At 42.9% G+C, this 13405-nt stretch overlaps 1 protein-coding gene across 1 annotated transcript in view; it reads left to right on the forward strand.

Annotated features, from left to right (window-relative positions):
• The first annotated feature begins 1705 nt into the window (after positions 1–1705).
• NEK10 (NIMA related kinase 10) overlaps positions 1706–13405 on the forward strand; it is a 3576599-nt gene continuing 3564899 nt past the window's right edge. The window contains exon 1 of the mRNA XM_044064761.1: positions 1706–1900. The gene's annotated coding sequence lies outside the window, so the exon portion shown is untranslated. The remainder of the gene's footprint in view (positions 1901–13405) is intronic.

Below are 13405 nucleotides of genomic sequence, written 5' to 3' on the forward strand. Positions count from 1 at the left end.
TGTGATTGACATCTTTCACATACCACTTTGCTCGAATGAGCTTGATTTCTTCCTGACATTCCCCCCTGTGATGTCACCTATCTCCTACTCTGTTACTCCCCCTTATCTAACTCTTACACTACACGGAATGTGCTCATTTGCTATGTGACAGTGTGATTCACTATCCTACCACTCATTTACATAGGATTGCCTACTAATGCTTAGTTACATGTCTTACACTCAGCTTCCCCCCTTAGCAACCACTAGACGGTGGCCATGTTGTTTTTGGTCTGCTAGTCCCTGCATTGCAAATCCATGCATTACATAAAACCCACATTTGTGGGTTTCAAACCTTTATTTTTCTGTCTTATATAGCGCAGCCCATTTGTGCGGGGCTGCGCTGCATTTAAACCTTGCCGATCGCCGAAAAAAAAAATTATTTCATGTTTGCATCGGGTTACCGTGCCAATGGCCACATATTTGGCCATTGGCATGCTGACTGCAACATTTGCACACTTTATTTGGAGCTGTCATGGCTCCATTGTGTTATTTGCAGTAACGTACTCAGTTGTCAACTGAGTACATTTCTGCACCTAACACGACTCTTACACGGGCTGGTTTCAGCTTCGTGGATCGCTAATCTAACTCATTTGCATGCCTTTCAGCTGCAAGTGAGGTGATTAGCATATCCACACCCTTCCCGTGTAAGGGTTGTTTTAGCTGGTCTCTTACACGGGATTTCGGGCTGTTCCTGGATCGCGATGGCTGCATGGAGTCTTACACGACTCTTAGACTCCGTGCAAGCCATCGTGAATCCTGCCCCTTATTTATAAGTGAAACTAGCATATTTTAACCATCATATAGCCTTCCTAGTTGAAGTTGTTAGGAAGCCATTAGTACGTGTTCCACATTTTGCCCATTTGTTCCACATTATGAAGGCTAGTGTTCCTCATTTTGGAGATGGAAGGTTGAGAGCTATGCCTCCATCCCCCCATGTGGATGCTGTGGCCCCAACACCACCCCGTAACTAAATATACCAACTCTGAGATCGCTCTACAGTGGAGAAAAGGGCAGATTCCGGATAACAACAAAGCAAATTCTTTCCCTACGAAAAAATTTGCAGAAGTGGCAGTTCGATATTTACAGCTTTCGCTGTTTAGATGTTGATCTTTAGGTATTCGATTACCTAATACAGACCCCACAGTTCTGCGTGCACAAGCCATACTGCTATCATAAATCATGACATTTGAAGATGCATGCGATGGCAAAGTGTAAATAAATTATATGGAGACACTGAAGAGGAAAAACACTAAACAAATACAGCAACGTATTACACCCGCCTTCATGGAAGGAAGGGATACAACCCACAATCTTAATTATGAAGTACGATGAAACTAAATGACTACGTAAATTGCCCTCCTGGCTTAGCTCATGTTTGGAAGGTCAGGGCTTAATAACCATGGAATTTAGCACTAACCGATCATTGACTTTTGCTTGCCGAAGTCAGATATGGCCATCAATATTCATTACATTACATTACTTTCAGCACAAAAATGAATATTCATGCAGCTGCTCTATTGCGGCTCTGGAGGCGTGGTTGGGGCGGGATTTGCTATTGCGCATTCTGCTAGGTACTAGTCTAATATTATGCCTATATGTGTGCACTGTTTACACGGCAATCTGTGTGTGGGTACATTAAAATAATTTTACAGCGCGGGGTATTTTTATTGGGGTACGAGTGATAACAGCTGACGCCATCAGCTTGGCTAACCAATCAAATTCTAAAGTAAAAACTGCGAGAATAAGAGTAAGGAAGAGAAATTCTAATAACTGAGAAGTGGAGCGGTTGCTATAGAAACGAAAATACATTACTCTGCAGAACCCTAAGACTAAGGAGGAGGTGGCGAATGACTACACACTGGTAAAGTTTATAAATATACTTTGTCTGATGATGGGCATACAGTGTTAGCAGAAGGCATTCTTTTTTTTGCCCCCAAAACAGAGGCTCATTACTAAGGCGAGCAAAGCCTTACCTGTCTTTTAAGAGAACTAAGTAAACATTTACCATTAGCCGTCCCGTCACAGCCGTATTTGAAACAGTTTGTGAACATGGAATTAGAACTCAAAAACACTTTTTAAAATATATCTGTAAAAAAAGGTTATTGTTTATTTGTAAATTCAACATGTGATTCTGTGGTACAGGTAAATTATTATTCGTGCTTTAAGTAAACGTTAGTGTGTCAGACGTTTGGATTGTGAAAGGCTTTTGGTATTTAATATCTGCTATAAGTCGCATTATACGGCTTTAAGTAGAAAGCAGAACGTAACAATGCAGTTATTTCTATTTCGTATATTTACATATCTACGCATTTACACCATTGTCGTGATGGTAATTTTTAGATACATGTTCGCATAAAAGTTGTATTCTTATTACTTATTTTTTGGTTTTCATTCAGTATAGTTAATCTGGTTAAACTGTTAGCAAAACAGTTGCAGTTATAAGATTCCTGAATGCGTTCAATTTATTTTTCTGAACTCTGCTGGAATTTTTTTCTAGTTGGCCAGGAATTCTCTTCTAAAAAGTTTGCTCCTATATTGCTTGGGTAAAGGGTTAGCAGTTTAAGTGAATATGCATTGCCTTTATGGTTTCTGAGGATTGCAGTCTACCAGAGTTGCCGTCTTTTCAAATGCCCAAAGTGGAATATTTTTTGTAGAAACGAGAGATTTTGCGGGACAAATCATACTTACGGCACGTACAAAGGACAGAAGTTCGCTTTTCACCCCAAAATAAAAGCTTACCCATGTAACATTTCAGTTGCTTTCGTATAACATTTAGGTGTGGTTTAAATACAAAATAAATGTTTTATGCAGCAATTAAAGAAAACTTAAGAAACATTTTTTGTCTTGAAAATATCAGGACATTTGCTATATTTTAGTCTGTTTTTTTTAAGCAGGACACAACTGCTCAAAGAGGACTGTCCCGCTCAAAGATGAGACAGGTGGTAACTCTACAGTCTACACCTCAATGAGGGGCACTGCTATTTGTTTAACAGTTTAAATGTAAGAATAAATATTAATATGGCAGAGGCAAGTAATCTGTTTCCTCTTTTGAGGACAATGTAGTGATGCTCTTTTCTCAGAGCGAGGTTAGTAAAGTGACAAGTGCTGCCTATTGTGGTTTGTACAGTTTGAATGTCTTGAGAATGATGTAATTTATATTACTAAAGTTGATAAAGGGTGTTCGACTATTGTTTTAGATAAAATTAATTATGAGTCTGCTGTGATCTATATATCAAGTGAACAAAGATACCTTGCTCAGTATACCAAAATATGAAGTATCTTCTTTCAGCTGCTCCCATTAGAGGTCGCCACAGCGGATCATCTGTTTCCATTTCTTCCTGTCCTCTGCATCCTGCTCTGTCACACCAACCACCTGCATGTCCTCTCTCACCACATCCATAAACCTTATCTTAGGCCTTCCTCTTTTCCTGTTACCTGGCAGCTTCATCCTTAGCATCTTTTTCCCAATATACTTTGCATCCCTCCTCAGCACATGTTCAAACCAACGTAATCTTGCCTCTCTGGCTTTGTCTCCAAACCTATGAAGTATGCTATGCATCAAAAAAATGAATGTATTCATCCATGATTTATTAGTTGAAAGACACTTAGCAGATAATTTAGCTACTTACTTTTTTTGTGCAAAACCTTATGCTTCTGATTATTTTTGTTAAACCTAAGCTGCCTAAGAAAAACAGACCCCATCTCATTCAGCCCTGCTGTGTCTAGTAGAGGTTAGTACACTGAAATGATAGTGATCATATTGAGCATCCACTGAAAAGACACATGCTTATGCTATAAGTTCATTGACTAAGGACTTGAGTGATATTTTTGATTACATTAAATGATACTATTAAGACCAAGAATATTGACTGGAAGGTATATACTTTTATAGCAATGTGTTGAGTCTGTATATACACAAATCATATCACATAATAAAGGGCTAGATGCCATTAATTGGATATTAAGCACTGACTCTGAGATATCAGCTTAGAAATTAATAATGTATGCTATTTGATGTGGTTCTTTAGAATAATGTATTTTTATCTGGAAAATAAGTCTTCCATTAAGTAAAAGGTAATGCAATGTAAGCTGTAGTGGCCTAAAGTTATGCTGTTACCATTTTAGAGCACTAGGAAAAATAAGTCATATATAAATATAAATTCAGATTATACATTATCTCTACTTAAGTTTTAGTGATGGCATGTCTATATTATGGCATGGAGATCTTGATTTACTACATGAATTTCAAAATTACATACAGCAATTCACCAAAAGCTTGAATTTTACATTTAACATACTGCGTCATGGAACTACATTTTTAGATATTCTAGTCAATATATATATATATATATATATATATTTATACACACACACACACACACACACACACACACACACACACTTAAAACTAAAACCCTGTTCCACCTTGGCTGATAATCTTCCACGACACTGTCTGATGAAGTCTCACTAAGAGGTGAGACGAAAAGTGCTTTGTGGTTACTGTTTTTTATTGTTTTTATCGTTTGTTTGAAGCAAAGTCTGAAGAATAAAGTTTGGAAACTACTACTGTGTGCATGCCTCAAGCCCTCTTGCCTGCATTCCTGTTTTTGCTTCCACGACACTACCTCAAACTGGCTGCCAACTCAATTTGCCTACCTAATCAGTATCCTTATAAATAGTTCTTTATCTGAATCAGAAGTATCAACCACATCGAAACAATCTCACATCACCCCTCATCCACAAAGGAGGCAACTCTATTGAACTAACCAATTTCCGTTCTATATCCATCTTGTCACCCATATCCAAAATTCTTTGAGAGGTATCCATCAGCAGATAATGCAATAGCTATTGCAAAATAATCTTTTAACCCAAACCCAACATGGTTTCTGACCTAGCCACAGCACATCTACAGCCCTAATATCCTTTACAGACACAGTGAACAAGGCCAGTAATGCAGGATGCTATACAGCCTCAGTATTCCTTGACCTCTCTAAGGCCTTTGACACAGTCTCTCATCCCCTACTACTGAACACAGTGTAACCGGTTTCTCACATAACACAGTAAAATGGTTTCAGAGCTACCTCAAGGATCATAAACAAGAAGTGAAATGGTCCAATGAACTCTCACCCTTTATCCACAACCCAAGTGGAGTTCCTCAAGGCTCCATCCTCAGACCCCCACTCTTCAACATTTTCACTAACAACCTTCACACTTCCTCCCATCCTGGCACACTCATTCAATACACTGATTATTCCACCATAATTTGTACAGCTCAATCACTACCAGAACTGCTTTCAAAAACTCAGCAGTCCTTTACTGCAGTCAAATCTTGGCTAAAAAATGCCCATCTCTTTCTTAATCCAAAGAAGGCTAAATTAGTATACTTCCATCCTAAAAAAACTCTTTTCTGTCAACAATCATTTCAACATCTTTGCATCTGAGAACGCTATCATAGAAATAGTGTAGAAAACCAGACTTGTAGGAGTAATCATTAACAAACTATAAACTTTCCTTTGACCACCCTATACAGCAAAATATAAAGAAAGCTCATCAAAAACTGAGACTCTTATATGGAAACAAACATTTTTTAACTATAGCAACCAAAGTTTCCCTAGAAAAAAACGTTTTACTTCCCTCCCTTCTTTGTGGTGCTCCCATCCTCACTAATTTACAAACTTCTGCCTAAGCAAGATGGAACAATGCTACAGCAAAGTAGCTAAGTTTGCCACAAATTCTAAGTATCACAGACATCACTGTAAAGGGCTACTAGAACTAAACTGGCTTGAACTTCCCAACCAACTTGCTTTTATTCAGCTATCCACTTTGCACAACCTTATTTTCAAGCCTATTGCCTGCCCTGCGCTAGCCAACTTAGTCGCACCTTATACACTAAATAGATCCCTACAATCAGAGCACAAAAATCTCTTGGCTATCTCAACCACCCCCCCCCCCCCAAAAAAAAAAAAAAAAAACAGGTCACTCTCTGTATTCATATTCTGTCTCTAAACTATGGAATTCACTACCTCTTGCTACCAGGTCTGTGCCTGGCCTAACTTGCTTTAAAGACTAAAAAAAATCATCTCAAAATATGTACTTTTCCATTAAGAGAGCAACAGCTTTTTTTTTTTTTTTCAGCCTCATCTTAATATTGTTCTCGTCCTGCAACAGATCAGGTGATTTGTGTTTGTTTCTTACTACAGTGTTTTGAATATACTGACACTTAACTTCATTTACTAATTGCAGGAGTTGAGTGAAGCAGTTTATAGCTCTCAACCTGGTCAGGGACCATGACCGTTAACTGGGCAAGAACTTTTTTTTCAGCCTCCTCTTAATGTTGTTCTCGTCCTGCAACAGATAAAGGGCAGGATTCACGAAGGCTTGCATGGAGTCTAAGAGTAGTGTAAGACTCCATGCAGCCCTCGCGATCCAGGAACAGCCCGAAATTCTGTGTAAGAGACTAGCTAAAACGTCTCTTACACGGAGTGGTCGTAGATATGCTAATCACCTCACTTGCAGCCGAAAGGCATGCAAATGAGGTAGATTAGCGATTCACGAAGCCCAAACCAGCCCGTGTAAGAGCCGTTTTAGCTGCAGAAATGTACTCAGTTGACAATTGAGTACGTTTCTGCAAAAAACACAATGGAGCCATGTCAGCTCCAAATAAAGGGTGCATATGTGTCAGGCAGCATGCCAATGGCCAAATATGTGGCCATTGGCAAGGTACCCCGATGCAAAATTGAGAAATAAATATATATATATTTTTTGGCGATCGTCGATGTTTAAACACAGCGCAGCCCCGCTGCGCTATATAAAACATAAAAATGAAGGTTATAAACCCACAAATGTGGGTTTTATGCAATACATGGATTTACAATGCAGGGACCAGCAGACCCAAAACAACATGGCCACCGTTTAGTGGTTGCTAATGGGGGAAGCTGAGTCTAAGACATGTAACTAAGCATTAGTAGGCAATCTGATGTAAATGAGTGTTAGGATACTGAATCCCACTGTCACATAGCAAATGAGCACATTCTGAGTAGTGTAAGAGTTACATAAGGGGGAGGAACAGAGTAGGAGATAAGTGACATCACACGGGGGAATGGCAGAAAGAAATGCAGTTCATTGGAGGTCAGTGTTACATGACAGATGTCAGACACATATCATGGAAAGAGGAGTGCCACAAGATAAGCATGGGAAAGTCAAGAAATGGAAGGTGTACACTGTTGCTTACACCAAAGTTTCTTGCTGGGCGTGCATGCACACATGTGCGCACCATGAGGCACAAGTAGGACAGTGTGTGCGCGTGTAAGGCAGACTGAGCATGTGGGAGCCTGTTGGCAGACTTGTAAGACTGTTTGCGCTGCTGTGCGCACGTTTTAACCCGAATAAGAAGATTCTAAACCGTGTAAGCATGTGTGCGCACGTGTAAGCCACTGTGAGCGTGTTTCTGCTGGTATGCGCGTTGCACCCCCCCTGAGGAAACAGAGAGGAAAAAGGAAGCAACAGAATTAGTAGGAAGCTAGCAGGGAATACTGCTGGAGCTAGCAGGTGAAAACAATTAGAAGCGGGCAATTACACAGGCAGAATAGTAGCCCAGCCAAGCACTTAAAACTCTGCAAACAGCAGTGCAGGATGTTTCTCTCAAAAGACACTGCAAGACAGGAGTAAGCTATTAGAAGTGAAAACTGAAAAAGCTGAACTCAGAGCAGAAATGCTAGGGGCTGCCATAGCTGTCATAAGGAGACATAGGCGACTTGCTGAGGATGGTGACAATGCAAATGGTGCCAGACAACCCACAGTGAGGAGACGGAGAAGAGTGTACAGGCCCAGGGTCACCTACCACGGGTTACATGAGCTGGAGATAGTGGAGCACTATGGAGTGGACAGAGACCTCCTGCAGCAAATTGTTGATCTGTGCAGGCCACGCCTCACACACAGAACCAACAGAGGGGAACCCATCCCAGTGGAAACCAAGGTATGTGTTGGCCTAAGAATACTAGCAACAGGTACCTTCCAGAGACCAACTGGTGATATGATGGGGATATCACAGGCATCAGCCTCCAGGGTACTGCACCAGTTCCTGGATGCCATGTCAGCACATGTCGGTGATCATGTATATTTCCCCAATGCCCGTGAGGTATTGGCCAGCAATATGCGTCTCTTCCAGCAAATAGAGGAATACCCTGAGGTAGTGGGTGCAATAGACTGCACGCACGTACGCATCAAACCACCAGCCGGTGAGCGGGGTATGGCCTACATTAACCACAAGGGCTTCCCCTCCATCAACTGCCAGGTCATGTGTGACGCCCAGGGCATAATAATTAATGTGTGTGCTGGCTGCCCTGGGAGCTACCATGATTCCCATATCTGGCATTTGACGCAGCTGTACCAGACATTTGCCAATGGGGACATCCCACATGGACACTTAGTGGGGGATGCAGGTTATGCACTGGAGCCGTGGCTGATGACACCCATCAGAAACGCACACACACTTGAACAGGAACGCCATAATGAGGCACACGCACAAGCACGTAATGTAATAGAGCGTGTGTTTGGGCTGCTCAAGTCACGGTTCCGGTGTCTGGACACATCTGGTGGAGCCTTGTAGTACTCACCAACTACATGTACCCAAATTGTCACGGTATGTGCTATGCTACATAATATGATCTTGCGAAAACAGCTGCAGCAGGACCAGCATAGGTCCGGGCCAAACAGCCTCCCACCATTGCCAAGGCCATCACAGGCAGAGCGTGACTCGGAGGAGGAACAACCTGAGCCTGCCCCAGTAGGCAGAAGGAGGCGTGCCCAGTATGCCCTGGCCTTGGCAAAGAGGCAACGCATAGCACATACACTGGCTCAGTAGGAACCCTGGGAATGATACCCCTCTCTGACTCACTCATATAATAATAGGGATGCCTAAAATGACATAACTTGCTCTCAAACATGTACAGGGAGTGTAGTATGTGCATCCGACAGAGGCAGCCCTGCAGCACCACCTGAGGCATGAATGCCATGTGTTAAGCAATGTAACACCATGTAGTATATGCAAACTTGATGACCCTGACTAACATCCTACCCTCACCAAGCATGATGCCACAATATGACGATGAGATGATCAATTGCAATAATTGGCTGAAGTATTGCAGTTAGTCAAAGGGGATCCAATGTGTGCCAGCCTGGGATGACATGCTGAGCATGACATGATGCTCCACCTGCTAGGGGTGGCGTGCACCTATCAGTCCTGGCCTTATGGATACTGGCAAAGGCTGTTGTTACCCACAGCATGCCTTGAATAGGTAAGGCTCAAAACACAAACCCACCTCCATAGGTATCACAAGGGATAAGAACCTAGATGTAATGCTACCCAATGCCAGAAGTCTAAACAGCAAGATGCATGCAGTCTCCCCCAGTATGGAGAATGTTGATATCTGTCCTGTAACAGAAAACTGGGTCAAGGCTCACAACAGCACCCTAACACTACCAGGTTACACCTCATACTGTGCTGTACAGCCTCAAAACATGGAACAAGCTACAAAAGGAGGGTGACTAGCAATAATTGTCAAGGATAACCATACCCCCATGTTGGTACCACAACAAGAAGCAGCATGGACTAGCCATGGTCAAGTAACAGTGGCTAAAACTGCCTCCTAGTTTATAGCCTGCTACAGACTACCGTCCTAACACCAGGAACTGCACTTGGCCTATATTGGAATACATGAATATATCAAGCCCTCCAAACCACATTATATTGGGTGACTGAAAATACCCAAACATAGACTGGGAGCATTATACTAGCTCCAACACTGTAGGACAAAAGTTCATAGAATCCATAAACCAAAATGCCCAGGAACAACGTACCACTCCCACAAGAGGGGTAAGCATACTGGATGTGATAATCAGCAACATGGATACTGGATGGCAAGATGAGAAGTGTATCCCTCACTGGTAAGACCAGACCATAGAGTAATCACACCGGATATACACATCCTGACCACAGTCCCTGGCCAGAAAACCACAGTGAAAAACATGTGTAAAGCAAAAGTTGCACTCCTCCAAACTGATGTGGAATCCATAAAAGGCCCTGTGCAGGTGCAAAATATGGGCCACACCTCAGAACCTGTTATACAGGCATTCCATGAACACTGCCAGGAATGCTTGGATTATGCAATCCCAAATAAAACCAAGACACAATGCCATACACGCAGGCATCTGGCATGGTGGACTCCAGCCATTACCAAACCATGCAAGAGAATGAGGAAGCTACTACATGATAGAGCAAACATAAAAAGGGAAGTAATCACTGATCAGTAGTATGGCAATAAAATATGTCCACACATACAATCCACTAAGTCCAGCTACAACAAGTTGAATCTGTGAATCTTGAGGCAATGTTACACCTGCCCCATGTACACAGACAACTCTCACCTCCCCCCAAGAAATACAAATATATGTGAGAGATGCAACCATTTATCCAAACCGGAAGCTGAGCTCTCTCAACTCAGTACTGTCAAAACTAGTCAGGAGGAGAAGGTAACCACACACACCACAAACCAAGTCTCGCATAGACCTATCACAACTGCAAACCAAAGACATAAACACAGAAAAACCTTCCCGGAGGCCCTAATTACAAACACACCACATCAACAGAGGCCTCCAAAGCAGACACCCAAGCAACCACTACCTCCAAACATAGCACATGCAACACATAGTACACAAAGCTGGTGTGCCAAACAGTCACAGGCCAGAAGGAGAAACAACATGTCTGATACAGTTGTAATAGGTGACTCCATAGTCAGACACACTGCTGTCCTGCTCACCAGACTGAACAAGGGAAAGGGTACAGTAAGCTGCCTGTAGGCTGCTACAATACGCCACATAACAGAAGTACGCAGGTCACCCCAAAGCAAGTAGAGATATGATGCAGTCATTGTCCATGCTGGCGTGAATGACCTGAGATGTACCTCCTCGGACTACATGAAAAGAGACATAGATGAGCTCTCCAATTATGTAGTCCAGGCCGGTATGACACTGACCGTGTGCAGCATCCTACCCACACCAAGAATGATGCCACAGTACAAACACAGAATGATCAGCTTTAACAAGTGGCACAATTACTGGTGTCATTCCAAGGGGATCCAATGTCTGTCTGCTTGGGATGTCATGCTTGACAAGCCACGCTGCTGTTCCAGGGATGGCTTGCACCTGTTACCCCTGGGCGACTGGATATTGGATAAGGCTCTTGTCACCTCCATAGAGCCTTTCGTAGGCAAGGCTGAAAAGACTAACCCACCTCCCTAGAAAACATAAGTGGAAAGAAACATAAGGGTAATGCTGCCCAACGCCAGACGTGTAAACCTCAATATGCATGCTCCCAAGGCCCTCCCCAGTATGGAGAACATCGATGTCCGTGCAGTGACAGAAACCTGCAGCAAGGCTCCTGACAGCACACCAGCACTACCAGGTTATACCTCATATCATGCGTTATGGCCCCAAAACCTGGACCAAAACATAAAAGGAGGGGGAGTATCCATATTCAGCACAGACACCCACATGTCCAGGTAACTGATAATGCACGAAGCATCGGAGACCACCCATGTGCAACTAACCATAGGCAAAACTGCTGTACAGTCTGTAGCATGCTACAGACCACACTCTCACACACAGGAACCCCACCCAGCCATCCTGAAGACACTGGACAGTATGAATGTCTCACCAAATACCAAACAAGGTACTCACAAATTACCACATAGGTGGTAATCCATTATGTATGGAAGGAGTAATCAGGGACCTAGGGACACAAGTGGACAGTAACCTGTTTTGTGACACTCACATTGCCAATGTGGCTAGGAAGAGTGTCTATATTGGACACCGTATCATGAAAGGATTCACATCTACGTCAACATAGGTCATTGTGCCCCTATACTGTTCTCTTATCAGACCCATAATCTAGTACAATGCCTCATTTGGGATGTACCTTACCCGACACCTGCAACAGTTAGAAAGACCTCAAAGGTACCTCACCAAGAGGATAAAGGGTCTCAAATATATGTCATATGCTGCCTGGCTGTAGATACCCCAGCTGAATGCAGTCACATACTGCCTACACAGAGGCGTTGTATGCCTGTTGTACAAGGCCATGTCCAACACAGGAGTAATGGACATGCTCCACCCCAGAAAACCCAAATCCATCGGAGCTGTGAGAGTGAAAGATGTCAACCTCAACACATAATGAAATAGGATGTGCTGGAGGGACAGATACATAACCCAGAGGCTCCCTACACCCTGGAACAGAATCCCACTCCATGTTAGGCAGAGCCCCAAACTGACTCTCTTCAACAGGAATCTTGCCAAGTGGATGGATGATCGTAGATGTACACTGGGGGTCTTCACTGTGTCACGTCCAGACAGAGGCACAGTAAAGTAAATCATAAATGGCCATAATATTCACATAGCAAGGGGTGGCAAAAGCCACACACACTCTGGCTAGGCTTATAAATGCCCTAGGGCAGATAGCCTAGTATGAACCTATGAAGATACAAATTGTACAGGACACTAAGGATAATCACAAGGCTTTCTTAACTGATCGTAGGAACCTTGTTGGGAATTTACAGATATGCTCTGAATCACTCAAATATTACAAACAACATACCAAAAACATATTGCCAACATCCAACCTGACAGGTGCAGTGCAACCCCCCCCCCCCAAAATGCAAAATATCTATCCCAGCAGAGTACTGGCCCCCTGACATTGCAGATGCTGAGGTAACAGCCAGCATCTACAAAGCAAAACATACAGCATCAATGGTATGAGATGGTGTCCTGGGCTGAGTCCAACATGGACTCCAAGAAGAATGGAATGCCAAATAACACTACTGCTCTATGTCAGCCTTACCACAGGATATGTACCCAAAGAGCAGTGTACAACAACAGTGGTCCTTCTCAACAAAGGTGTTGCCTGAATGGATACTGCAAACTACCACCCCAGAATCCTGACAAGCTTGGTCTGCAAAGCTATGGAAAGGATCAGCATGTACTGCAGACATAAAGATATTGGGGACCTACTGACACTGGACCCTACCCTGTGTGGCTTTCTTAAGTGCAGATCCTGCCCCTTAAACATGTTTGACTCATTTGAAATGGTCATTAAGGACATTGATGAGGGGAATGTGGTCCATACAGCGTAGCTGGACCTTGCAAAAGGCTTTCATACAATACCCCACGTGTTCATTATAGATAAGCTCACCAGCTTAAGTATAAACCCCTATGTCAGTAGAGGGGTTGCAAACCAGACCAAGGACAGAACTGACATGGTCAGAAATGCCGCAGCCATGTCAGACTACAAACCAGATATAACTGGCATCCCACA

Source organism: Protopterus annectens, chromosome 3.part0 (genome assembly GCF_019279795.1).
Source record: "Protopterus annectens isolate FY-2018-M chromosome 3.part0, PAN1.0, whole genome shotgun sequence".
In the NCBI taxonomy this organism is placed as follows: Eukaryota; Metazoa; Chordata; order Ceratodontiformes; family Protopteridae; genus Protopterus; species Protopterus annectens.